General features: G+C 36.6%; 1 pseudogene; it reads left to right on the top strand.

Moving 5' to 3' along the window:
* The first annotated feature begins 15,856 nt into the window (after nucleotides 1–15,856).
* On the top strand, nucleotides 15,857–16,569 carry LOC101694568 (annotated as a pseudogene).
* Nucleotides 16,570–26,104: the final 9,535 nt, after the last annotated feature.

The raw sequence follows: 26,104 nt of genomic DNA, 5'->3' as shown, positions 1-26,104 counted from the left end.
GGACAAGATTGACCTCCAGAATGGCCTAATCCACACCCACATTACTGACATCCACCAGTCTCTCCACATCTGTTCAAAGGCCCTATACCAATTTCTCCAACCTCTCCTTCACCACTCCCTCCTCCAAAAGACCATTAAGGATGGACACCAGGCCGACAGAACCTGTTCTGTGGTCAATGCCCAGGGCAGCCTCTGCAGACTGGGACCTACCCATCAGCTCCATGGGCATCAGCCAGGTGAGGACTGGCAACTTGACTTCACTCACATGCCTCGACAGAAAGCCTTCAGATACCTACTAACTCTCATGGACACCTTCACAGGCTGGATTGAGGTGTTTCCCACCACTAGGGAAACAACAGACATGGTCACCACGATTCTCATGGAGCACATCATCCCAATATTTGGACTCCCTCAAACCCTACAATCAGACAACGGTCCGGCCTTCATCTCCAGCATCACATAACAGGTCTCCGACAGCCTCAACATTACCTGGAAACTTCATATCCCCTATCATCCCTAGTCCTTGGGTAAGATCGAGAGGGCCAATGGCCTCCTCAAGGAGCAACTCACTAAACTCACTCTCAAAACTCACCTTTCTTGAGGGGCACCTGGGTGGCTCAGTGGGTTAAAGCCTCTGCCTTCAGCTCGGGTCTTGATTCCAGAGTCCTGGGATCGAGCCCCACATGGGGCTCTCTGCTCAGCAGGGAGCCTGCTTCCCCCTCTCTCTCTGTCTGCCTCTCTGCCTACTTGTGCTCTCTCTCTCTCTGTGTGTTAAATAAATAAATAAAACCTTAAAAAAAAAACTCACCTTTCTTGGCCAACCCTTCTCCCACTAGCACTCACCTGACTCAGGACCTCTCCTCCCAGACCATCAGGACTCAGCCCCTTTGAACTCTTGTATGGCAGGCCCTTCCTTCTCAATCACAACCTCCCTGCTTCTCCTCTACTCCTCCTACCTTATCTGCCCTATCTGACTCTCCTATGAGCCCTTTTAGGGGCTCCTGCAGATGCAACCATCCCTGCTTCCAACAGCCCGGGTGGAGACTTCCCCAGGCCCTAAATCCCGGGGACCAGGTTCTCCTATGTGAATTTCATCCAAAGTCCTTACAGCCCAGGTGGACCAGGTGTTATTCTTATGACTCCCACCACGGCAAAACTTCTGGGGTACCACCTGTGGGTACACATCTCCAGCCTATAGCAAGCTCCACCACAGGATGGCTGGACTTCCCAGACCCTGGGGCCCACGTGGTTGTGGATTTCCAGCACCACTTCTCCTCACCCTCCTCCTCTACCCTCCCCCCTATAGCTGCCCCTCTGGTGACCCTGGGTTCAGGTGGAGCTTCTTCCTAGTGGTAACTTGGACCCATGGGGATACCACCCATATAGTCAGCTGGTCACCACAGATTGCCAGCCTGGAGGGTGCCAGCCCTAATGGAAATGGCCATCCATAGTACTCCCCTCCCCCAACAGGAAAGGGCTCTATTTCTTTCCCTGGTCATGGGGTCTCCTTAGCATCTTCCTTAACGGCCACTGGACTGGGCACTGGGGCCCTAGCCCACTCCATAGATGTGCTACCCGAGATTTATCCAAACAGCTCCAGACAGCCATGGAGGCCTCAGCTGAGTCCTTGGCATCCCTACAGCGGTTGATTACCTCAGTGACCCAGGCTCCCATATGTGAGGTTTCCAGAGACACTGTCAACCAGCTCCTCCTGAATCCCTACTCCCGCCTGCCCATATCTGAGGAAACCTATGATGACGCCCCCGCCAGCAGGAAATAGCCAGATCTGAGTCACCGCCCCTATTACACCAAAAACATCAGAATTTTAGGATGGCAGCCCTGGGATTGCAGGAAGAGCAATAAAATGGCTGCCAGACCACCATCTTCCCCCTACCCAGGACTTTCCCACCAGAAGGACATCTGCCAAGGACACATCACCTTGAGTAAACTGAAACTTATGTGAGAAACAGAAACCAGCCACTTTGGGACTTCCCAACCTCCAACCTCTAACCTTACCAAATATGGTTATGAGCCCCTGCCCTGCCTTGGCCCAATAAAAGCTCACTCAACCCCTTCCCTGGCGTGACTTCCCTGACACTCCTTTCCTGAGTCATAGAACCTTGTCTGAGGGTGCCTTTAATAAACTTTGCCTTGCACCTATCTCGCCTGGTGTCGTGTGTATCTTGCCTGTAAAACCCTACAGTAAGTATTCAATAGTTTTTAATGTCCAGATCACAAATTAAAATAATATTACTTCATATTCATAAAAATTCAGCATATCTAAATATAAAGTCATATATATAAGTACGGAAGAAAATCCTCCCCACATACTGCTAATGTCATTTTTAGGGACAGTCAGGAATTTCTTTTCCAAGGATAGGAAGGAATTGTTACTCTTATGAGAAAGTGACCAGGTACTGTCTAAGGGAATTGGAGGGCCTACATGAAGAAACAGAAAACCTGAGGGATTGAGGGGAAAGACATAGTTATGACAATCTCCCATATCTTCAGCTTCTATGCTAGATGATTTACAAGCACAGTATTACTTTATTCTCAGAACAGGTCTGAGAGAAAGATATTTTAACGATGATTTAATAGAGACTGATAGATGAAAATTTCCACATAGTCATTAAAATGTTAGGGCTGAGAAATGTACATAGTCTGTCTGGCCTCCAACTCTGATTCTTAACAACCTACACTGCCTCCCTTACCATGTAGACCCCTATGTAATGAGCACATCTGTATCCACAGCAGAATTTGACTTTTAATGAAAGTATAATTTATATTTAATAAATGTACACTTTTTAAGTTTGCTAATTTGATAATTTTGACTATGGTAAACTGCCATGTGACCACTACCCAAAACAATACAAACTTTCTGTCATCACCAACATTTTCTTCATGACTTTGTCTAGGCATTCTTTCTCCCATCCTTGGCTGCAAACATTTTCTATCCCCATAAGTTATTTTTGCATCTTTGGGATGTCAAATAAATGGAACTATACAGGGTATCCTTAACTATCTGTCATCTTTCACTCAACACTGTATCATTTTGAGATTTAATCAAATTATTGTACATATCAGTTGTTCATACCTTTTTATTGCTGTAATACTTTTATAACAATACTACCATTTGTTTATCAATTGTCTTAATGATTTATATTTGGAATTTTGCCAGCTTTGAGCTTGGAAATAAGTCTTTTGCATGTTTTGTACAAGGTACAATCTACATGGGCCAACGGAAGTAATAAAGTAGAGGAAGATATACAATACAAACATCAATCAAATGAAGTTGGAGCAACTATTTTTCAAAGTAGACCTCAGATGAAGGAGTATTTTCAGGAATAAGGAAGGATAATGTAAAGGTGTTAATTCCCCAAAATGATGTAAAAATCACTATTGTACGTATATAATAAGAGAGTGTCAGGTGATTCTTAGAACAAAAGCAGATGTGTCTTAAAGGAGAAATAGACAAATCCACAATTAGAGACTTCTACTTACTCTCTTAGTAGTTGACCTGAACAAAACTATCAACTAACTAGACCTAACTGATATTTTAGGAAGGTCTACTCTTCAAGAACAGATTATACATTCTTTTCAAATGCACATAGGATTTCACCAATACAAATCATATTCTGAGCCATAGAATAAACTTTTAACAAATTTGAAAGAATAAAAATTATACAAATGCTATAGTCTGAATGTGTCCACCCAAAATTCACATTTTGGAATCCCAGTGCCAAAGGGATAATGTTAGGAGGTGGGGCCTTTGGAAGTTGATTGGATCATGTGGGTTTCCACCCCCAAAAATGGGATTACTGCTCTTACAAAAAGGATCCTGCACAGCTTCCTAGCCCCTTCTTCCTTGTGAAGATATAGGGAGAAATCTACAACCCAGTAGTACCTTTGACCATGCTGCTGCCCTGATCTCACACTTCAAGGTTCCAAAACAATAAGAAATAAATTTCTGTTGTTTATAAGCTACGCAGTCAGCAGAATTTCATTAGTTAATACACAAATAAGCTAAGACACAAGATATTTTCTCAAACTATAACAACTTAAGCTGAAGCCAATAATAAACTTACTTGAGGTCAACTAGGTGGCTCAGTTACTTAAGCATTTGACTCCTGATTTTGGCTCAGGTCATGATCTCAGGGTCTTGGAACCAAACCCCTCACTGGGCTCCACATTCAGTGCAGAGTCTGCTTAAGATTCTCTCTCCCTCCCTCTTCTGCTCCCCCACTCATGTTGTGCCTCTCTCTAAGATAAATAAATCTTTGAAAAATAATAATAATAAATTTATCTGGAAAATCCCTTAATATTTGAAAACAACGTAGCTGAAATGTGCTGAGGCATAACATAATTTGATATTTTGCAAAAACTGTAAGTGAGCTAAATTGTTTGAAATGCAGAATATAGGAGTTATGACAATGTTAGAAGAGATGTAGATGTAGCTGACAGTGAACAGTGGAAAGCTGGCAGATTGGAGAGCCTAAGAAGTTTATCATGTTTTAGTAGAGACAAGCTAGTTTCTAGTAACAACTCTACCTCAATTGTAAGTTGGTTAGCATAAGATCTATGTATTTCTTATTTATATAACAATATTGAGCAAGGTTGTTAGGTCTGTTTTCTTTCATGCAGTTACTCATAAACCCCGGCTCCTTCCATCTTTGACTATGTCCTCTGTTAAGTATACTTAGCCAGTAGAAAGTAAAAAAAAAAGCACGGGGATACATGCAAGGAAGTTTAATAAACCACTCTCGAAGGAGATATATATGTTATTTCCACTTAAATCACATTTCAGAAAATACGGGCAGGTAGCCAAATCCAGGAGGTCTAAGAAATGTAGTTTATTGTAGGAAGGGGAAGTGAGAATAGCTCAAACACAAGTGTTACCACATGCCTGTGGGAAACTATCAAGTATTTCCTATTGAGGAGACAGTTCAAACCATGCGAAGTGAACTATGAAAAACCACCTTTCCTTTCCATACAAGTAAAGGAAAAGAAAAAGTTGATTTTCGAATGCTGTCGTTGCAAATGCTGTTGTCATACATGCTTTTGTGTTTAAGATCTACACACACAACAATGTTTTTAAAAGTAAAGTAAAGGTACCCATTCAACTTGGAAATTCATAGGTCTTTATTGACCTTAACAAAGTCTTAGGGACAAGGGACAGTAAGACAAACCATTTTTAATTAAACTGAGAAGTTAGAGATTAAGATCAAGTGCAGACTCCTTTGCCAAGAAGATTGTCAGGGAAATGACAAAAATGTGTGTTGACAGAGGTCGCCTTAAAATTGAGAAAGGGTGTGTGTGTGTAAGATTAGAAAGACGAAGCTAAGAATGGTTGAAAATACCAAATGAAAATACTCTCAAATATACCAACATACAAGTGGAAATCTGACAAGGTGAAATATATAATATGACACTTCTTAAGTGTCAGAAACTTTAAATTTTAATATTCACAAGAACCTTATGAGCTAAATATCATTATAATATATTAATTTGAAATTGGGAATGGCAGGCAATATCTTTAACCAAATCTCCAATGAAGTAATTTTAGGAATCTAGAATTTAAAGCCAAGTCATTCTAATTCCGAACATTGGATTCTTAAATACTGTGTTCTTACCATCTTCTAAAACAGAATATACCTTCCAAATACATTGTATTGATTCAGACAAGAGGTAGTTAACAGATGGATGATGATACAAATAATTTGTTGACATGGTAGTAAAAATATGAAAGAAATCTTAAATTGTCCAAATTTTTCCTTTAATTGAAAACTAAGTTCACATTTTATGAATGAAAGAAAACTGTTAGAATTTGATACTTTGGCAATGTGATAAGAAATTGGAATGGTTACTGATAGTGGAGAATAATCGCTATTTCAGTATCCATTTTATGATTATAAGTCAGAGTTGAAGATCCAGATGAATTTAGAAGCCATTCATCAAACTTCTTATAAACCTAAGTTCTAACAGAATTACTTAAATCTGACTCTTCCTTAAACATGGTATTAAAATAAGATTTTAAAAGTGTTTCTCTTCACATAGGCTCAGTTAGAATTACTCTTAAACAGTGCTTGAAAGAAAGGTTGAGATGTGACTTTGACATTGAATTTCTCAAGAAGAAAGCAGCCCACTTAGGATCTGAGATTGTTGGAGTGCCGAGGTTTATTGACTTCTGAATAACATTACTATTTTACATAGCTTATAAACCTTCTCTTAAACATTTAACATTCTAATTTGGTTCATGTTTATGTGCAAATTTATAATAGGTTTTAAGATCTTCAGGGAAAAGCATGCTTCTTGCGATTTCACCACAATGACTATAAAATTCTCTTGCAATTTACTAGATATTCAGTTGGTGCATATTGAAATAATGAAAACATGCCCAAGGATAAAAGGTTTTCATTTTTTTTTTCACAGAAATCAATAAGATAAACACACGTGATCTCTGTGGGAAAAAAAAAAAAGTTCCTGTAGAGATGATTATCAGACTTTTTGTAGTTCTTTAGTTTGTGCAAGAAGTATTTGCAGGTTAACCTGAATAACCTGCAAATCTACCAGGTAATTATCTACTAAGGAATAAGCTATAACATGAGTGGGCAATTAAAAACTGGTAGGGATGAGCATCATAGATTACACTATGGTGGAGTAAAAAACACATAAAATTTTCACAGGAAAAAATGAACACACCTATAGTGTTTGTGACAGGACTGTGAATATAGGAGGATAGAAACTAGTTATTGCCTTCCATGAATTTAGAAATATGTATACTTTTGGTAGATATGTGTATGTCTACTCTGTTTGATTGGAGTAGCTTTTCCAGGTACAGGGATGCTAAATTTTAGGGACCTAAGAGTTATACTTTCTAAATTGGCTGATAAGATAACAAGAAATTATAGTAATCAATAGGAAATACCAGATTAATAGGACCTCTAATTTTAAAATGTGTACCAAAACACCCAGGGGTACTTCCGCCAACTCACAGGAGCATGCCATTTTAAATGTTCAAGAGAAATGTGTTAACACTCAATATGATAGAAAAGTACATGAAATATTTGATTTATAGTTTTCTTGCTGGGGCTACAATTGTTTCCTTTTATCGTATTTTTGTTAAGCTGGATTTTCAGCAACTCTTGTGATAAAAAGTGAGTACCATGTGAAAATTAATGTAGAATGAGAAATGATGGTTTAAAATTCAATCATATTCCTAATGGTGTCCATTCCCAACAACACAACCCACTAGTAATTGTGGTTATTTAACAATATTTAACAATATATTTTTCTTTCTCTCTCAAATAAATAAGTCAATCTTTAAAAAGAGGGAGCTTGTGTGTCTCGGGTTGCACAGTTGATTAAGAGTCTGCCTCTTGGTTTCAGCTCAGGTAGTGATCTCAGGGTCAAGGGATGGATCCCTGTGTCAAGCTCCATGCTGGGCCTGGAATCTGCTTAAGATTCTCTCTCTCTCTCTCTCTCCTTCTACTCCTATCCCTATGAGTGAGCTTATTCTCTTTCTCTCCCTCTCAAATAAATATATAAATCTTTTTAAAAATGCTATCTTTTAAATTCAAGAATATTTTTTCAAACAACTACTTAGTTGTTAAAATACAATTATACATTAAGTAGACTGAATGTCATTTCTTTAATAAACAGGACTGTTAGGCATTTCTTTTGGCCTAGGAGCATAGTGAAAAAATCACTGGATTACTAAGGTTGTGATGAACTAATGAAGTTTGGAAAGCTCTATAATAAAAGAAAGTGTTTTATCATTAATATTAACACGTGAGCTGCTATCTGTAATGCATGTGGGATTATGGATTTTGGTGGATTTGTTTTTTTTTCATGCTGAAAATGATATGTAACATTATCCTTGCTCTTAAGTTATCAAATAATAGGGCAAATAAGATATCAATAGAGTTCACACCTCTCAAAATAAGGTAATATTGGGCTTTCAGAAGAAATTATTATTTCAACTAATGTATGCTGAAGCTAAAAATCACACCTCTTATTCTACCTCAGTCATCTTAATACAAGCTATCCTTTTGGTGAAGAAGTGTTTGTACTCTTTTAATTTTTCCTTAGGTTTTAGCCACTAGATGTATAAACTAAGTGGTTTTCTATCTAACATCTGTCATTACATTGGGGAACATGATTTTGCCTATCTAGACATTAAATGAGTGTCCACATTTGTGGGATGCTATTGCTCAGTCTTTCAACTCATGTTTATAATTCTTAGAGAAACTCTTCAGAATTGGATCACTCTCATCATGTGACACTAATGTTAAATGTTTACAACTGACTAAAGTGCAAAATTCAGTGGTTTTTGCCATGAAAAGGCAGACATGTACAACTGGAGTTTATGTGTATAAGCAACAGCAGTCATATTTACACTTCTACAGTAAGCTTGGGTTCTTTGACTGGCACTTCTATCCCTTGGTGGATGTTTATCTAATAAAAAATCCTTAATCTCCTATCATATCCAGACCCAGATAAGAGATGACAAATCTGAAAATAATTAAACTTCTTTTGCTTCAAATATTAAAATTTTGATCCTGATTGGTAATGAATTCCTTCCCTTCATTTGCAAAGCAGATGATGGGATCATTAGACCACTAATTCACCTGTTTAGTTTATCATAATACACTGAAAGTGTAGTGGTCCTTTGTTGTGTCAACTTGGCTCTGATACAATGACCAGATATTCAATTAAACACTAATGTTTGTGTTGCTGTGAAGGTTTATTTTTTTTTTTTGCACATGTAATTAAAGTTTGTAATCACTTTCAAATAAGGAAGATTGCTGGCAGCGTGTCTTTAGTTAACCATGAAACATCCTGATAAAACCATGTTTTCTGCCTTTGTTGCCCATAATATCCATCATCTTGTTCTTGATCTATCCTGTCATGGAGAACTGCAATATTAATATCCTTTTTATCCATGATATTGTTTCACCCAGGAAGATAGCAGATATAAAGATTGTATATATATTAGACTCAGTGGGCAAAGAGTCCAGATTAGAGGAGGTGCTAAAGTTGTTCAGCATTTTCACAAACATGACCTATATGTGTATTCAAAAATCAAAATAATGAGAAAACGTGTTTTAAGCAAAGTTCAGAAAAGGAAAGTTGTAGGGAGGAAACTAGGGACTAAGATGGCATTCTTGTTTTTCTTGTATTAAGACATATCTCTTTGATGGAAAATGACACTTTCCCATTCTGAACAGGAAAATTTAAGTTTAAAAATGTCCCTAAGCAACACTTTTGAGCTATAAGGCAACAAGTTATGTTGAATAAGTTACAGGGGTCTTTAAGACTCAAGGAATGAGTGATTATACTCTGATTTTTATAAGACCTTTCTGTTGATGTTGAATTCAATCACATATACTCTGCAGTGATTTAGAAGGAGTTTTTCTTCTATGTGTTTTGTCTTCTTTCTTTTCTAAGAGTTCTTAGAAACATGAAATTTGCATTTTCCATTCTAATTTTGACTCATCTCAAATAAATTAATTGATAAAGATTTTTTAAAATAGATTTTTTAAAAGTAATCTTTACACCCGATATGGGACTCACACTTACAACTCCAAGATCAAGAGTCACATGCTTTAACAACTGAGTCAGCAAGGCACCCCATTAACAAAAATATCATTATTCAGTGAAGCTGAGTTAGGCAGAAATTAATTGATTTCCTTTCATTGCTACATGTGGTATGAATTAGATAATGAACAAATTATTCCTCTCCCTTAAGTTTAATAATATTTTTATCATTTTGTTTACCATCTTGGAGTTTAAAATATTTCTAGTGGTAAGTTGGAACAAAACTATATATTATCAGAATTTTAGAGGTTAAATTTATTTTATAATTTACTGGAAGTGTTCCCTTTCCAGCATATTATTATGCAGTTACAGATATTGCATTCATCTTTTTTAGTGGTATAAAAGCTTATCAAAATAGAATAGCACAGATTAAGTTGCTTAAACAAGAGAAATTCATTTCCTCACAAGTCTGGAGGCTGGATGTACAAGATCAAGTTTCCAGCAAAGTTGGTCTCTTGTGAGCCTCATTTCCTGTCAGATGGGTGTGTACTCACGTTGCCTTTCGTCTGTACAAGACCATTTTTGGTATCTCTTCTTCTTATGGGAACCCCTGTCCTGTTGGATTAGAGCTCCACCCACATGACATCATTTAACCTTTATTTAGTGCCTCCCTGCAGTCCCTGTCTCTACAGGTAGCAGATGGGATGTTTTTGGAGGGAAACACAATTCTGTGCGTTACTGATATACTTTACGAGACTGCTACATTTTCTTCATAGTGTTCTGAATAAAAGAACAGAGAAATAGAAACATTTGGAAGATAAAGGAAGTCTAATAATAATGTTCCATTAATTAAAATCTTATTTCCAACACACAGTTACACATTTAAGATTCATATGATCAATTCCCCACTTGGAAGCATGCAGTAGAATAGGAAAACTTAAAAGTCCAAACAGATTTCATTTAAAGCAAGCAAGCTGCTTTTTCCATTCCTTTTGAGAATAATCTTTTATTTGTGTTCAAATTAACATTTTGGTGTTACTGATGTTTAAAATGTTTGAATACTTAGAATTTAAGAAATAAAAAGAAATGTTTTCTATTCAGAATTAGACACATATCTGTGGAAGCTTTCATGTGCGCCCATGAGTGAACACGCATGTGTGTGTGGACACACACACAGACACGCAGACACACACACACACACATATCCTAATTCTTTTTTTTTTAAGATTTTTCAGATTTTTTTAAAGATTTTTAAAGATTTTTTTTTTTTTAAGATTTTATTTATCTGAGAGAGAGAGAGTGTGTGTGAGAGAGAACATGAGAGGAAAGATGGTCACAGGGAGAAGCCGACTCCCCATGGAGCTGGAGCCAGATGCTGGACTCAATGCCAGGACTCTGGGATCATGATCTGAGCCCAAGTCATTTAAACAACTGAGCCACCCAGGTGCCCCATACATACCCTAATTCTTACGTAACATTGTATTAGTAACCTATACAGCCAGAAGTTTACACATATAATTGTATGAACCAAAAATAAAACGTGTTTTTTCAAAGTCAGTTAATTATGGAAGAGTGCAATACTAGAACAGAATAGTATGTAAGAGTTATATTGATAAAGCTTAGTATATAACCTACAGATGGATGAGGATACTGGACTGAAAATTTAAAACAAAATGAATATGTATATTTGAGAACTGAGACTTGACAAATTCCAATAACAACCCACACTATAATATCTTATATTCATTAAAGCAGAGGTAAGTATAAATTTAATTACCTGCCTGAAAACACCCAGTCTCTAAGTATTAAATAAAAACATCAAATTATATTTTTGCCTCAACTGCTTTTATAAATTTAAGGTACAGATCAAGAAAACACAAGAAAGTCATAGCATATTGATAGAAATATAATTGGGATTGATCAAGAAGTGACTGCCTGAGAAAAAGCACCTGTATCACTCCCCTTTCAGTGCCCCAAACCTTGTTAGTTTTGTGTGTGTGTGTTTACACACATAAGTGTAGTAACATATTACATCACTTCCTACCTTTATCAGAAAGAAAAGGGACAAGTTAGGACAAGAAGGATGAATAACACAGACCATTCTGATAAGAGAATATAGTTGGCCCAGAAACCTTACCTTTTGTTACTGACAAAATACCAAATGTCCGGGTTGAGCTAAGAACAAACACATGTGGTCAGTGTATCCTATTCACATTCTAAGTTAATATACAACCTCCCCCTTTCCTTATCCAAAAACTTAAATTATTCACATAGAGAAAGGGGAAGAATAATCTTGAATTTAATGAGTTGAAAATTCAAATCGATAAGAAGTGACAAATTGATTAATCCTAAAACTAGAAAATAACTACAAATAAGAAGACTATGTATTATTTTCTTTGACTTAACAGAAGTGAGGACTGATGACCCAAGTAAAATGAGTTATAGACAAATAAATTTACATATTCATATATCTGTTTTTTAATTGGAAATTTCAACCTGCTACAGAGATGCAATTTTTATTAAGAAAAAAAATAACTCTCATGATTGAAGGCTTTATTTAAAATCTTGGACACATGTTACCATATATTATGAGTAAGAAATAACTGGTTGAAGAAGGCTTTTGTGGAAAGATCATTTGCAGTTGGTAGGAACCATGTTTTTCTTTTTTTTTTTTTTTTTTTTTTTTTTTTTTTTTTTTTTTTTTTTAAAGATTTTATTTATTTATTTGACAGAGAGAAATCACAAGTAGATGGAGAGGCAGGCAGAGAGAGAGAGAGAGGGAAGCAGGCTCCCTGCCGAGCAGAGAGCCCGATGCGGGACTCGATCCCAGGACTCTGAGATCATGACCTGAGCCGAAGGCAGCGGCTTAACCCACTGAGCCACCCAGGCGCCCGGAACCATGTTTTTCAAAGGTCTTGCACTTTGATGGTTCATGTCAAATTGGAACTGATATAAAGCAAATTTGAGAGAGTCTGGGAGGTATGGTAAGAGATGAAATCTCAGAGGTCGGAGGGGTGGAGAACACATAAGACTAAATATTTGGGGCTTTATTCTAATAGGCTTTTTTACTTTTAAAATAAAGGTATTCAAGTGCCATGACTGAATTTTAAAATGATTTTTCTTTGTATACAGTATGTAGAACAATTTAAAGCAATTTAAAGGTGGGAATTGGTGGGAGATACCTACTGCAGTAATCCTGGGGAAAGATAATGATGATTTTGGTTAATGTGGCAACAATGGGGAGTAGATTGCACTAAAATAATTTAATATTTAAGAAATAAAACGAGATTTGGTTTAGAATGTATGTATAAATGAGGAATAATATCTAATATATGTTTTTATTTCAGTTTTTCCCAATCTAATGGATAATGATAACCTTTACTAAAATAGTACTTTTTAAAGGTACAATCATGATATTCAAACAAATTTAAAATGGACAAGATGCCCTTCAACGGATGAATGGATAAGGAAGATGTGGTCCATATGCACTATGGAGTATTATGCCTCCATCAGAAAGGACGAATACCCAACTTTTGTAGCAACATGGACGGGACTGGAAGAGAATTATGCTGAGTGAAATAAGTCAAACAGAGAGAGTCAATTATCATATGGTTTCACTTATTTGTGGAGGATAACAAATAGCATGGAGGACATGGGGAGATGGAGAGGAGAAGGGAGTTGAGGGAAATTGGAAGGGGAGGTGAACCATGAGAGACTATGGACTCTGAAAAACAATCTGAGGGTTTTGAAAGGGCGGGGGGTGGGAGGTCGGGGTACCAAGTGGTGGGTATTATAGAGGGCACGGATTGCATGGAGCACCAGGTGTGGTGCAAAAATACTAAATACTGTTATGCTGAAAATAAAAAATAAATTTTAAAAAATGGACACATCCCAAAACTTTAACATTATGGCCCAGTTAATTCAATTTTACTCACTAAGAAGATAACAGTTCATTCAAAAGAGCATAGCCAAACATATAGGCAATCAAGAAGGCTGAAATAAATTTGTTGTTGTAAAGATGGCTTCTTTCACAATGGGGGATGGAAATCAATGGACTTTCTGTCAAAGTTGAGTTGCCGCTCTATTGACAAGGATAGTGTAGATTGCTTTTAGTTATCTACTGCTCAGAGAGTTGTCAATAATTTAAGGACAATGCCAGGAAACATGATTTCACAGGAATCCCAGAATTACAGAAGGTAATCTTTTTGTAACCATTTCAAGATTTTTCTCAATATTTGGGAATAACTGTGATGAAGGAACACTAATCAAAATTTCAGTATTGGAACAATGATTTTGTCATGACCTTGCGAAGCTACATTGAAGGTGTGAGGAATAAGTTGGATACATGAGTCTGGAAATCATGTGACATTGATTTTACATGGATGTGGTAATGGAAGTCATTGCTTCAAGAAATAGATTAAGAAGAGAGTAGTTCCTCACCCAAGCTTTGAAGAATACTAATAGTTAAGAATACTGCAGAAAAGTCTGCAAAGGGAAGCAGTAAGAGTGAGGACCAATATCAGTGGTTTTTCATATGGAACGACAACGAGGGACGCCTGGGCGGCTCAGTTGGTTAAGAAGCTGCCTTTGACTCAGGTCATGATCCCAGTGTCCTGGGATCGAGTCCCACATCGGGTTCCTTGCTCGGCAGGAAGCCTGCTTCTCCCTCTGCCTCTGCCTCTGCCTGCCATTCTGTCTGCTTGTGTTCGCTCTCTCTCCCTCTCTCTCTCTGACAAAAAAAAAAAAAAAAAAAATTTAGAAAGACAAAGAAATGAAGGAGGTCTTATCAGCATTGCTAAATGTGGATGTCAAGTATAATAAGGACAAAATATTTAGACCAAATAAATTGCTGCAATTGTAGGGTTGCCTAGGCCACAGAAAATTTGATACAAAAATGTGTATTTCAAGCAGAAAAGAAGTGTATTCCTCTTTTATCCTGTATTGTCAAATGTATGGTCCTAGTTAGCAGAAGAATCTCCCCCAGGTGATGACTCAAATGTTGTTTCTCTCATGGTTTATTTCCCACTATTCTCAATGCCTCTCATCTTTGTCTATACCCAGGCAATGGAAAAGAAAACAAAAGAACATGGAGAAACCCTTTTCTTTAAAAAAATATAAAATATATATATATATATATTTTTTTTTTAATTAACATATAATATATTAGTAGCCCCAGAGGTACAGGGCTGTGAATCACCAGGTTTACACACTTCACAGCACTCACCATAGCACATACCCTCCCTAATGTCCATATAACCCCACCACCCAGAAACCCACCTTCTTAAAATTTCTGGCTCATAAATGATACATCAACTTAAATCTCATAGCCTAGAACTGTTGTTATTAACCACATCTAAATTCTAAGGGAGACCTATGTGCTTAAGAAGGAAAAACAACATGAATTTTGGTGAAAACCTAGAGGTCTTTATAATATATATCTATTGAATTTAGAGATACTGTTATCATGAACCACAAAGGACCTATAAGGTAATGAGATTGGAATGGACTGGGAAATAAAAGAAAAGGCAGTAGGTTCCACTGTGCTTTCAAATCTGAGGGCCAAGAAAAGCAGGGTATAAGTAGAAGTTAGTAAGGAGTATGAAGCTGAGTTTTTGTTTTTTCCATTATCATTTCCATTCTCTTCCCTTTCTCCTCCTTTTTCTTCTTGTTATTATTATTATTACTATTCGATTTTAAGGAAAGTTTCCCAACAATGTGTAAAAATTATAAGACTATATGGGGAAAGATTGAGAAAATAAGAAAGAAAAATATATTTTTTAAGATTTTATTTATTTATTTGACAGACAGATCACAAGTATTTATTTATTTGACAGACAGACAGAGAGGCAGGCAGAGAGAGAGAGAGAGGAGGAAGCAGGCTCTCCGCGGAGCGGACAGCCCGATGCGGGGCTCGATCCCAGGACCCTGGGATCATGACCTGAGCTGAAGGCAGAGGCTTTAACCCACTGAGCCACCCAGGCGCCCCAAGAAAAATATTTATTAATAATTAAAATATGCCTGAGTGAGAAGGATGGGAAGGACACGTATGAACAAAGAAACATTTCCGCCATTGAAAGGAATATGAGTTAAGTTACTCATGCCATTTGAAGGAGAAATATACTGTTCTCTAACAGCGCTACCAAAAATTGCACAGCTTCTCAGAAGAAGGAGAAGATGGTAATAAATTTATTTAACTTGATATTTTTGATACCCAGTGAGCTTTTATTTTATGGTATGGAGTAAAATCATTTAAGAGTAGCATTGTAGAGAGGAGCGTCATGCTGGCTAAGTGGACAGGCACTTCAGAAAACATCTAAATATGGTGTATGGAAGAAAACATACAGGGAAATCTGGGAAGACATCAATGGAGGATCAGGTTGTAAGAGCCTATGACTTTGAGAAGGAAGATAAAAAAGATCTGAGTGGTTCAGAGGAGGATGTTATGGAAGGGAAGACTCCAGTAATTAAGAAGCATGGGAAGAAAAGGACTTCTGCAGCAGTATTTGAAGATATGGGGGGGGTGGTGAAAGATTTGGAGCTGGAAAGATTTGGAGCTGACATTAACAAGGCTCTTCTTGCCAAGAGAAAAAGACTAGAATTGTATACCAAAGCTTCTCTCAAAACTAGGAACCAGAAAACTGAACATGTTTGGAAAACCCAGCAAGAGCAAAGGCAGAAGCTTGACCAAGAATATTCTCAGTAATTTCTCAATTTGTTTCAGCAGTGGGATATAGATGTGCAGAAATCTGAGGAACAAGAAGAAAAACTAGCTAACATGTTTCGACGGCAACAAAAGTTTTTCCAACAATCCAGAATTGTTCAGAGCCAGAGACTGAAAACAATTAGATGGTTACATGAGCAGTTCATAAAGAGTATGGAGGATTTGGAGAAGAATCACGATAGTCTACTTACTGTTGCACAAAATGAACAGAAAAGAAGTGGCTATGTTGCAAAAAAAAAAAAAAAATGATGGAAACTCAGTAGCAAGAGATGGCAAGTGTTCGAAAGTCTCTTCAGTCCATGTTATTCTGATGACTCTTTGAAAGAAGAACTTGAATCTAAGTAATATGATACAACTACAACATTAGCTAAGAGGCGTGTAATTCTTTTAGAGTGGTTTAAAAATTCTAGTTTAAAATAATACATCATGTTCATTGTTAGCTTAAGTGCAAGACCCTTCCTTCTGTTAACCTTCAGATAAAACTGAACAGTAATGTGAGTCCAGATCTTTAATAGTAATAGTGAATTTTTCTCTTTAACACTTGTTAATTAACTTTTAGCAATAAAGATGATTTAATTAAAAAAAGAGTAACATTGTAGGAAATATAGTAGGAAATGGATGAGGTAGCAGGCATGGAGAAAGAGAAGTTTGAAGAAAGGAAGTGGGGAAGTTGTTCTGAAGAAAAGATTCACGGTAGCCATACTCTCGGTTTTGAAGGGGAAAAAACCACTTTATTAATATTTAAAAATCTAATAGAAACAGAAAGAAGAAAAGAGAAATCTGCACATAGATGAGGGCAATAGTAAGCAGTAAAGGAGAATAAGACAAAATATCAAATCAAGTACTTAAAAACATCCAGCCTCATTAGTTGGGTAAGCACCGTGGAGACAGCCAGGCTGGAGTCCTGATTGAGAGGCCTGGGTGGAGCGTCCTCCCCTCCGGTGAGACTTCCAACTGACCATGTGCATAAAGGCCATATTTATAGGGCAAATGACGAGGTCTGAAGTTAACCATGTGTTTGCCTACATGTGCAGTATGGAACAAGCTGTATTCCTATGTTATCATGTCTTTACCTCTTTAAGGAGCTTGGGCAATGTGTGCTTTCCTCCCCTCCCAGAATCCCTTTTGGGGGCCAGCCCAGCCTAGAGCCAGAGGTGATGCAAAGCAGGAGTTACAGATTTGGTGTCCAGACCAGAAGGGCCAGTTCTGAGCTGGAAGCAGCTAATGTGCAACTAACCAGACTCCCAAGGTCACTCAGGCAGCACACGTCTCACATACAACATGCAGTTTGAGATGTTATGCAGGACAAATCACAGAAACCTTCATCCATACAATGCAGAGGTAGAGTTTAAAATACAAATTTCTTGGAAATGTAGTTGAATGGCTAGCAAAACATATAGACTAATTTTTCAGTTAGAGCTCTATTTTCTTTGAGTTTTTATGAAACTAATATTCTCTGTTACATGACTTTCTCCCAGAATAGGTAACAGTTAGGCGTAGGCACAGACGAGCAATCACTGGGTCAACCCAGGGTTGGTTTTGTACTAGATTGGTATGATAAGCAAATAGGATCTAAAGTGTTACTGGAAGTACAGAATGTGAAAACTGGTATGGATAAGACATGAAGAAAAGAGAGGGCTCACTGGTGGTGCCAATTTGTCCTGCCAATGAGAGAAAGTCAAAAGAGTGAGAGTAGTCAAGGAATGAAATATCTGAATTACTGGGTTTTCAATGGAACATTTATAAATACTGACAATGATCCATTCTAAGATTTTTTCCAAAAAGGGAGCAATATAGGTGCAATGGAAGGGAAGATAATCAGAAATGAATTGGTTAAGCAACTGAGAGTCCATGATTTTGAAATTATTATTGATGATGGCAAGGATTGGGTGGAGAAGAAAGTGGAGCAAGTCCTAAATTTTAAAATAATTTTGGAGGAGAGCAGCAGATACAATTGTTGATGTGTGTGGGAAAATTTTTAAATAAATGGCATGGATACTATTCCAAAGGCAGAGTTGGTTCATTTGCTGGATTATTTTGCAGGAAGAAGATAAGGGGGTTGTTTTTCAAAATAAGCAGTGGGACAGCAGGGACAATGACCCAGTCTCTCTTCATATGAAGCTGTGAGAATAGATCCACAACTCAAGAGGGTGGCAGGCAAAGTAGTGCCTTCCAAATAAGGGCAAATTTTAAGTTCAAAGAATAGAGAGATGTCGAGTTTGCTAAATTTGGAGTAACAGCTGCAAAATTCCCACTAGGAGGATTTGGGAGATAAGGAAATTATAATATTTTCATGTGCTAATTAATATCTTATTAAGTCGCTTTTACCTAATCTTCATAAGGGAACTAGACTGGCATTCAATTCCGGATATGCTTTACCCATGAATACAGAGAGCAACGGTGCTTCCTTTGGAGCATGTGTTCTGTACCAAAAAATCGGGAAACAAAAAAATCTTTATTTTAAAATATTCTTTCTCACAGTTTGTTTGAGTACATATTTTGTTATAGAATATAATGGGATTCATAATGGGGAACTTCAGTCACATGTTCTAAATCTCAAAGGAAGTTAAGTCCCAACATACATGAACTACCAATATTCAAGGAATTTGAGCAGGACCTTAGTATACTGTATAAAATCCAAACTGGAGAAACTTTTATCTCTGTTGATTCAAAAGAACTGTGATACCTCCAAGGGTCAAAATCTTTAACATTTCTCAGCCCTGAATTGATGAAGCATACATGTAACATCTGTTGGTATTTATCATCAAAATTTTTGGAGTATTTAGTATATTAAGAATATGCTAATTGACTCCACTACTCTGAGTAAGGAAATATTTCCTTATGCAATATAGATGGTTAGAAATACTGCCTGCAGAGAAGAATATGCATTGCATTTTCAAAATAATTTATGAAAATATAACGGGGTAATCATCCTAACACAGATTCTTATTCTCATGGATGATGATTCTGGTCTATTTTAAATAAAAAGTAAGAAACGTTACTGAATATTTGATTTAGTAAAATAGATTCATAATGCTTCACCAGAAATTATCTTCTAATTTTATTTAAATTTTCTGGATATGGAAACACCGATGGTTCTTTGGTTGATGAGGCCTTATTTGTTTAGAAATGAGCAATGGCACCCCCACAGGGTCACAGAGAAGCTTTTATCAGTAACAGCCTTTAGGCCACAGTTTGCAATCAGTGAATATTTATATTAGTAGCAATTGCACCAGACAGTAATTATCTTATCACAGAGGAAAAGGTTAAAAAGAAGCTTCTCCATTGGACACCCACTGTGTGGATAATTAAGTATCTCCATGGCTTCTTTCATTACTGCATTCAATAATAGTTAAATACTAGGGAACCTAGCTATAATCAGACATGATTTGATGAGACATAGAGAAAGACAGGAACAAACAATTTTTGTCTCTCGTTTTACTTGCTAAATTTCTTAATTTGATAGACAATGGTAAACATTTTTATAATATCCCCTAGATACCCACTGTTGTCCAATGAACAAAGTTATTAAGTAGAAGCACTTAATTGCATCCTGTGACATTCTAGAAAATATATTAGGATACCTAAAGCAATTTTTTTTTCTTTTAAAAGTAGATTGAAAGTTATTTGTGAAGATAATTCTTAAAGGCAATTTATTTCTGACACATTTAGGTGATATTTAAAATATTATTTTTGTCAGACTGGGGCAATAGACTCCTCTGTATTATTCATCCCTTGAAGCCAGTGAAGATCTTTTAATAAGGGTACATCCATGCTCCCTTTCAGGTTATTAAAATAAAATTTCTTTAACAAAATAGTAATATAGGCTATTAAATGTCACCTGAGAAACACTGAAAAATAATGCATTAAATTCGACTAAAATTAACTCAGTAAAATTGAAAGAAATGCTGATAGGTTTTGTTTTGTTTTGCGGTAGGGGAGAGGCAGAAGGAGAGCGAGAGAGAGGATCTTAAGCAGGCTTTACTCCCAGCATTGAGTGCTTTGCCGGTGGTGAGGGAAAATCAAGTCCTTTGCTTCACCAACTGAGCCACCCAGGCTACCTTGCTAATAACATTTTTATAGTATCTCAGTCTTCAAAGTAAGACAGCCAGTTATTTTACCCACAAAATGGGTTTATTTGGAAAGGAATTGCAATTCAGAATGTGCAACCACAGGCAAACCATACGCAAGTTAGAGATCAAAGAAGCTCATACTTTACAGAGGGAAAACAGGAGGTCAGGAGGGACTGCTCTGAAAGAAAGTCCATTGGAGGAAAGCAAGAGTTCAGGGGTGGCGCTGGTTTCTCATTGGCTGAGTTGTGGCATTTTCTTTTTGATTGAGATTGTTTCTGGACAAGGGGCAGTTCCTCCTTCCTCCTGCTGAGAGAGTAAAGTAGGCTTTTCCCTGTTATGGCCAGGTAGGCAGGAGAGCTTCCCCAACTGGCTTCACAGCTCCATCTTAAATGGCATTTCCTTTACTCACTTTCACATTATACAAATAAGGAGCTCGATGCTTCAGTTTCTGACAAAAGATACTGACTCAGTATGTAGGTGATACCAATTTCTTCTCTTCTCCCTGCCGAAACTCTCCATTCAGAGCTCCTGTTTCTGTAACCTGAGAATGTGAAATAGGCCCAGAGAACGACTGCTTATGCATTTATTTATTAATCCAACAAAACATGAAGCAGCCACTATACCTCGGGCACTCTTCTAGGCACAAGATATGCACTGCAGAGAAAAACAGGGTAAAATTGTTTCACTGAAAGAAATTAGGGTGCCATATCAATGGTTAGCAAAGACTGGAATTATCTCATTACATGATTTTGCTATAGTCAATTCTAGTAGTCTAAAGTAGGTAATTGCTCAGGCTACAACATTGCATTTTAGAGAGCAATGTTTTCACAGATTAGGTTTTTATTCATATTCATAAAACAACATTTTATATAATAAATATTTATTGATCTCCAGAATTTTGCCACTTACCATTACTCGTGCCAAGTGAGCAAACACAGGCATGGATTTCTGCACCCAGTCTAGTCTAGTGGCCTCTGGTCATTTAGGAGAGGCCAAAAACAAAAAACTGAGGAGTCAGAGAATTTGAGATGAGGAATCTGTGTGATAGTGGGAGAGCTCGGAGCATGCGGTATCAAGAAAGCTTTAACAAGAAAATGATTCAAAGACAGAATGGTGAAACAAAGTAAAAATGCTACTGATAATTTAAATAAGAAAAAGACAAAGAAATGATAGGGGAGTTTGGCAAATAAAATTTGTTGCTAAACTTACAAGAATAATTTTGTTTTAAAAAATCAGAATTCGAGTTCCTGATTGTAGTTAAGAAATGGACCCATAGTAAATATGTTTTCCAAGAAGTTTTTATGAAGGGGCCCCTGGGTGGCTCAGTCAGTTAAGTGCCTGCCTTCAGCTCAGGTCATGATCCCAAGGTCCTGGAATGAAGCCCTCCTCAGGCTCCCTGTTCAGTGGAGAGCCTGCTTCTCCCTCTCTCTCTGCCTGCCGTTCTGTCTACTTACACTCTCCCTCTCTGCGTCAAAAAAAGAAAAAAAAAAAAAAGAAAGAAAGAAAGAAAAAGAAGAAAAAAGTTTTGATGAAATAAATTAGAAGTGGAGATAGGTCTTTATTTTTAAGGCTGGAAAACATTTGATCAGGGTTCCTAATATAAGGTTGATGAATAAGTTTATGGAACTGAATGGGGGGAAAGTGCATGTTTATTTTCAATGACTTCTATTTAAATCCAGCTTTTCTTTCAATTATTAATATAGAGAAAAAATTCAAATAACTTATTTATGGCGTGCATGACTGGCTCAGTAGGTTAACCATCTGCCTTCAGCTCAGGTCAAGATCCCAGGGTCCTGGGATCCAGCCCCACGTCTGGCTCCCCACTCAGTGGGGAGCCTGTTTCTCTCTCTCCTCCCTGGTCCTGCGTCTCTCATTATCTCTGTCTCTCTGACTCCAATAAATAAATAAAAAAAATTAAAAAAATTAAAAACTTTGTTATATTTGTTTCAATAATAGAAACCATAGTCACTTTAAAATGTTTTAGCTGTTCCACATACAGAAAAATGTTATTTACACTCAGATATTTATTATTATTCAGAAATTACTGTGTCTATGATTCTTGCTTCTAGTTTTTGTTACTAAATAAGCAAATACGTATATACTTATTGTTGTTTTTAATATTTTTAATATTTTAATTGTGGGATAATTGTGTATTTATGGAAAGTTGCAAGAATAACCCAGTGGTTTCTCCAACCAGTTTCCCCAAATAGCAAACACTTTATATTACCACTATAATTTTGTCAATCTCCCCTCTAAAAATTAGTACTTTACTAATAACTAAACTCCTAACTTTAATACTGATTTCAACTCCAAGTGCTTTCTCATTTTGTATCCATTTTCTAGAACATACTGGCCCTCCTTCTTTGAATATTCAAATTCTATCCGTGCTTTGACAAAGTTTAAAATACCTACGATGTGTACAGTTTATGGCATTGGCGTAGGCACCTTAAATAATATATTTTGTGACTTTTTATCACTACTGTGATAACCATACAATTTAATATCCTTCCAAATGTAAGTACATTAAACATGAGAGTAGATGCATGAAAATTGATATAAAATAAAGTTTTAAAACTGACGAAACTGGGATTCTTAACTTTGGACAGTAAGACTGCTGGCCTGGGATGGAAACAGTAAGCCCAAGTATATCTTGGGCTAGATAGCTAGATAGCTAGAGAAAGAAGTGGCTGAAAGGGACTCTGGAAATAAAGAAATTGTTATGAAACAATATTTTGGCTAATTTTTTTTTTTTTAAGATTTTATTTATTTATTTGACAGAGAGAGAGAGAGCACAAGCAGGCAGAGTGGCAGGCAGAGGGAGAAGGAGAAGTAGGCATCCTCACTGAGCAGGGAGCCTGACACGGAGCTGAATCCCAGGGTCTTGGGATCATGACCTGAGCAGAAGGTGGACATTTAACCAACTGAGCCACCTAGTGCCCCATGGCTAATTCTTCTTAAAAGAATATGTCTATAGTGCTTTATGAAGTTTTTTGAAGTAACTAATAAGAATTGTTATATTGTGGTATGTTTCAATTTTATGCATTCTTTATGTTATATTTTCATAACTTTTTAAAAACTATAAATAGAATTGTATCATACAGTACCATTATTGAGACATATTTTTGATAAAAATCTAATAATAAGTAGTAGAAGTTAACATTAAGAAGTAATATGAGTTATAAGTTTTATTCGCTTACCTGACCACATAAAATCTCAACTTACCTTTTAATAGAATTGATGTGAGTTTTCACTATTTATAAGCTTCAGCCATCCAATGGTAATTAGCATGAAGGTGTTATGCACTCTTGTCCTAATACAGGTTTCCTTTTAACCTTTCTAAGAGGTCCTGCTATTTTTTGCTTCATTGCTTTGCTTTATTGAACATTATACGACATGGCAAGCAATTAAGTATGATTGTGTAGGAAATTAAATCAGCAAAAGTGCATTAATGGTCAGGTTTAAATACACAAAAGCAACAAAATTGAAGTAAAGGTTGCAGTTCTATATTTAACTTATCTTATTGTGTCCAGGTACTATAGAATGTAAAAATGTGTTAAATCATTCATGCTTTGAAGAGCATAAAAATATTTCTTCACAGTGGGTTCACTTGATGACAGGATTTAAAGTCCCTTCATGAAAGGTTCATAATTATCCTTATTTAATAGCCTTCCCAGGGTTAGTTTTTATTTGTTATCTCATTCTTGGCAGAATGGGGCTAAATTCTAAATAGGCAAAGTACTTGAATGTATATGTAGTATTCACTGATTATCTATTTTCAACATATAAAGTAAATATATATGAATATCACATCACTCTTTCATTTTTTGTCTTTGTTTCACAAAAAAAAGACAGTTTGGATTAGTGAAAATAACTTCAGTGGAAAATGAGTCCAGACTAGAGATTAAGAATTTTCATTAATTATTTTTAATTAAAAGATAAATTATATCCTATGATAAAACTGAATGGACAGTTTTGCAAAATATAAGTTACAAATATTCATGAAGTAGAAAATCTTGGAGACCATGAAATTTTTTTTAATGGATAAAATAGTATTTCCACACAAGTCCTAGCCCAAATGGTTTCTTTGGTATTTTCTTTTGAACTCTATGATGAGAGAAAATTTCCTTGCTTTAAAAATGAATCCAGGGGCACCTGGGTGGCTCAGTCATTAAGCATCCGCCTTTAGGTCAGGTCATGATCTTCAGGTCCTGGGATTGAACCCCTTTAGGGGCTTCAGGCTCAGTGTGGAGTCAGCTTGAGGATTTTCTCTCTCTCCTCTGCCCCCCCCCCAACCCCGCTTATTCTCTCTCTCAAATAAATAATACATTTTTTTCTTTTTAAATATTTTATCTATTTATTTGAGATCATGACCTGAGCGTAAAGCAGACACTTAATTGACTGAGCCACCCAGGCACTCCTAAATAAATCTTCAAAAAAAGGTGTTGAACTTTTTAACTAAATTTATAGTAGAGGGCATGAGAATCTCATTATTTCGCTTTTGGTAAAACATCACTCAAAATTTCACAAAGTTTAAGTTTGATTTAAATGTTTGAGCTGGATTTTTAAAATGGCAAATATTATTATTGCAATTAACTGAGTTTCTGTGTGGAGAAACAGTGAGATGGGAGCGAAATGAAAGAGAGAAATTCTAGGCCTAGGTATACAGACTATTCTTATAAGATTAATGATTAAAAAGAACCTTCTCTGGAGTCACGATGCTAGTCACAGCTCTAGTACTACACAGAGCACATGCACACAAATCAGTCTTTAAAATGAAAGCTACTTATCAATGGTATCCCTGGATAGCAATTCAAAAAGCCATATTCTATAGTGTTATGTACATGTTAGACAGCTTAAAAGAGCACCAGGGTTTCTAACAAAATTAAGGATGTGCTATTAAAAATCACAGAATTTTACAAATAAAAGTTCTGATTGCTTTCCACATAAAAGTAACAGAAAAGCTTTGTTTAAAAAGAGAAACATTTCTCCCATAGTGAAAAGGCTCAAATAGCAACATTTTTCTTTCTTTTTTTTTTTTTTTTAAGATTTTATTTATTTATTTGACACAGAGAGAGAGAGATCCCAGGTAGGCAGAGAGGCAGGCAGAGAGAGGGGGAAGCAGGCTCCGTGCTGAGCAGCGTCTGATGCGGGGCTCAATCTCAGGACCCTGAGATCATGACCCGAGCCAAAGGCAGAGCCTTAACCCTTGAACCACCTATACACCCTGCAAAATTTTTCAGTACGGGATTTGGTGGCTAGAAAAGGAAAGGTCATACAGCTATTGAGAACCTCATAGTTCTAGCATTTAAAATTATAGGAAATAAATGCTGACACATGATGCAAAATGAGAAATTGGGAAGTTTCCCCTCACAAACAATATTTTACATCAGTATATTGATGACATGTCACCTGAGGCATTTGAGGTTTCATGTAATAAACTGAAAACAACATCTTCTCAGTGCAGGCTGATGAGGCAACAGATTTCAACGACAAATGCCAAGCTGTAGTATTTGTCAGATTTGTTAAGTGGTGGTAAAATTCAATGTGATATAGTCTCCCACAAATAACACCTGAAACAAGAAAGTAGCAAAATATATTTAATAGTTTGTCTTCCTATCTGGAAACAAAATGTCTATCTTAGAATTACTATGTTTGTATCTAGAGAGATATTTGGCTTCTTGAGAGGTTTTGCCTCCGTTTTAAGAAAAGAAGCTCCTGACTTTATTATAATATACTTCACTTTTCACAGGGAGATGCTGTGTCAAAAATTCTT

This window comes from Mustela putorius, unplaced genomic scaffold (assembly GCF_011764305.1).
Source record: "Mustela putorius furo isolate JIRA1106 unplaced genomic scaffold, ASM1176430v1.1 tig00000031_pilon_pilon_pilon, whole genome shotgun sequence".
Taxonomy (NCBI): Eukaryota; Metazoa; Chordata; class Mammalia; order Carnivora; family Mustelidae; genus Mustela; species Mustela putorius.
Note: the sequence above shows the minus strand (reverse complement) of the source record. Positions and strands in the feature narration are given on the sequence as shown.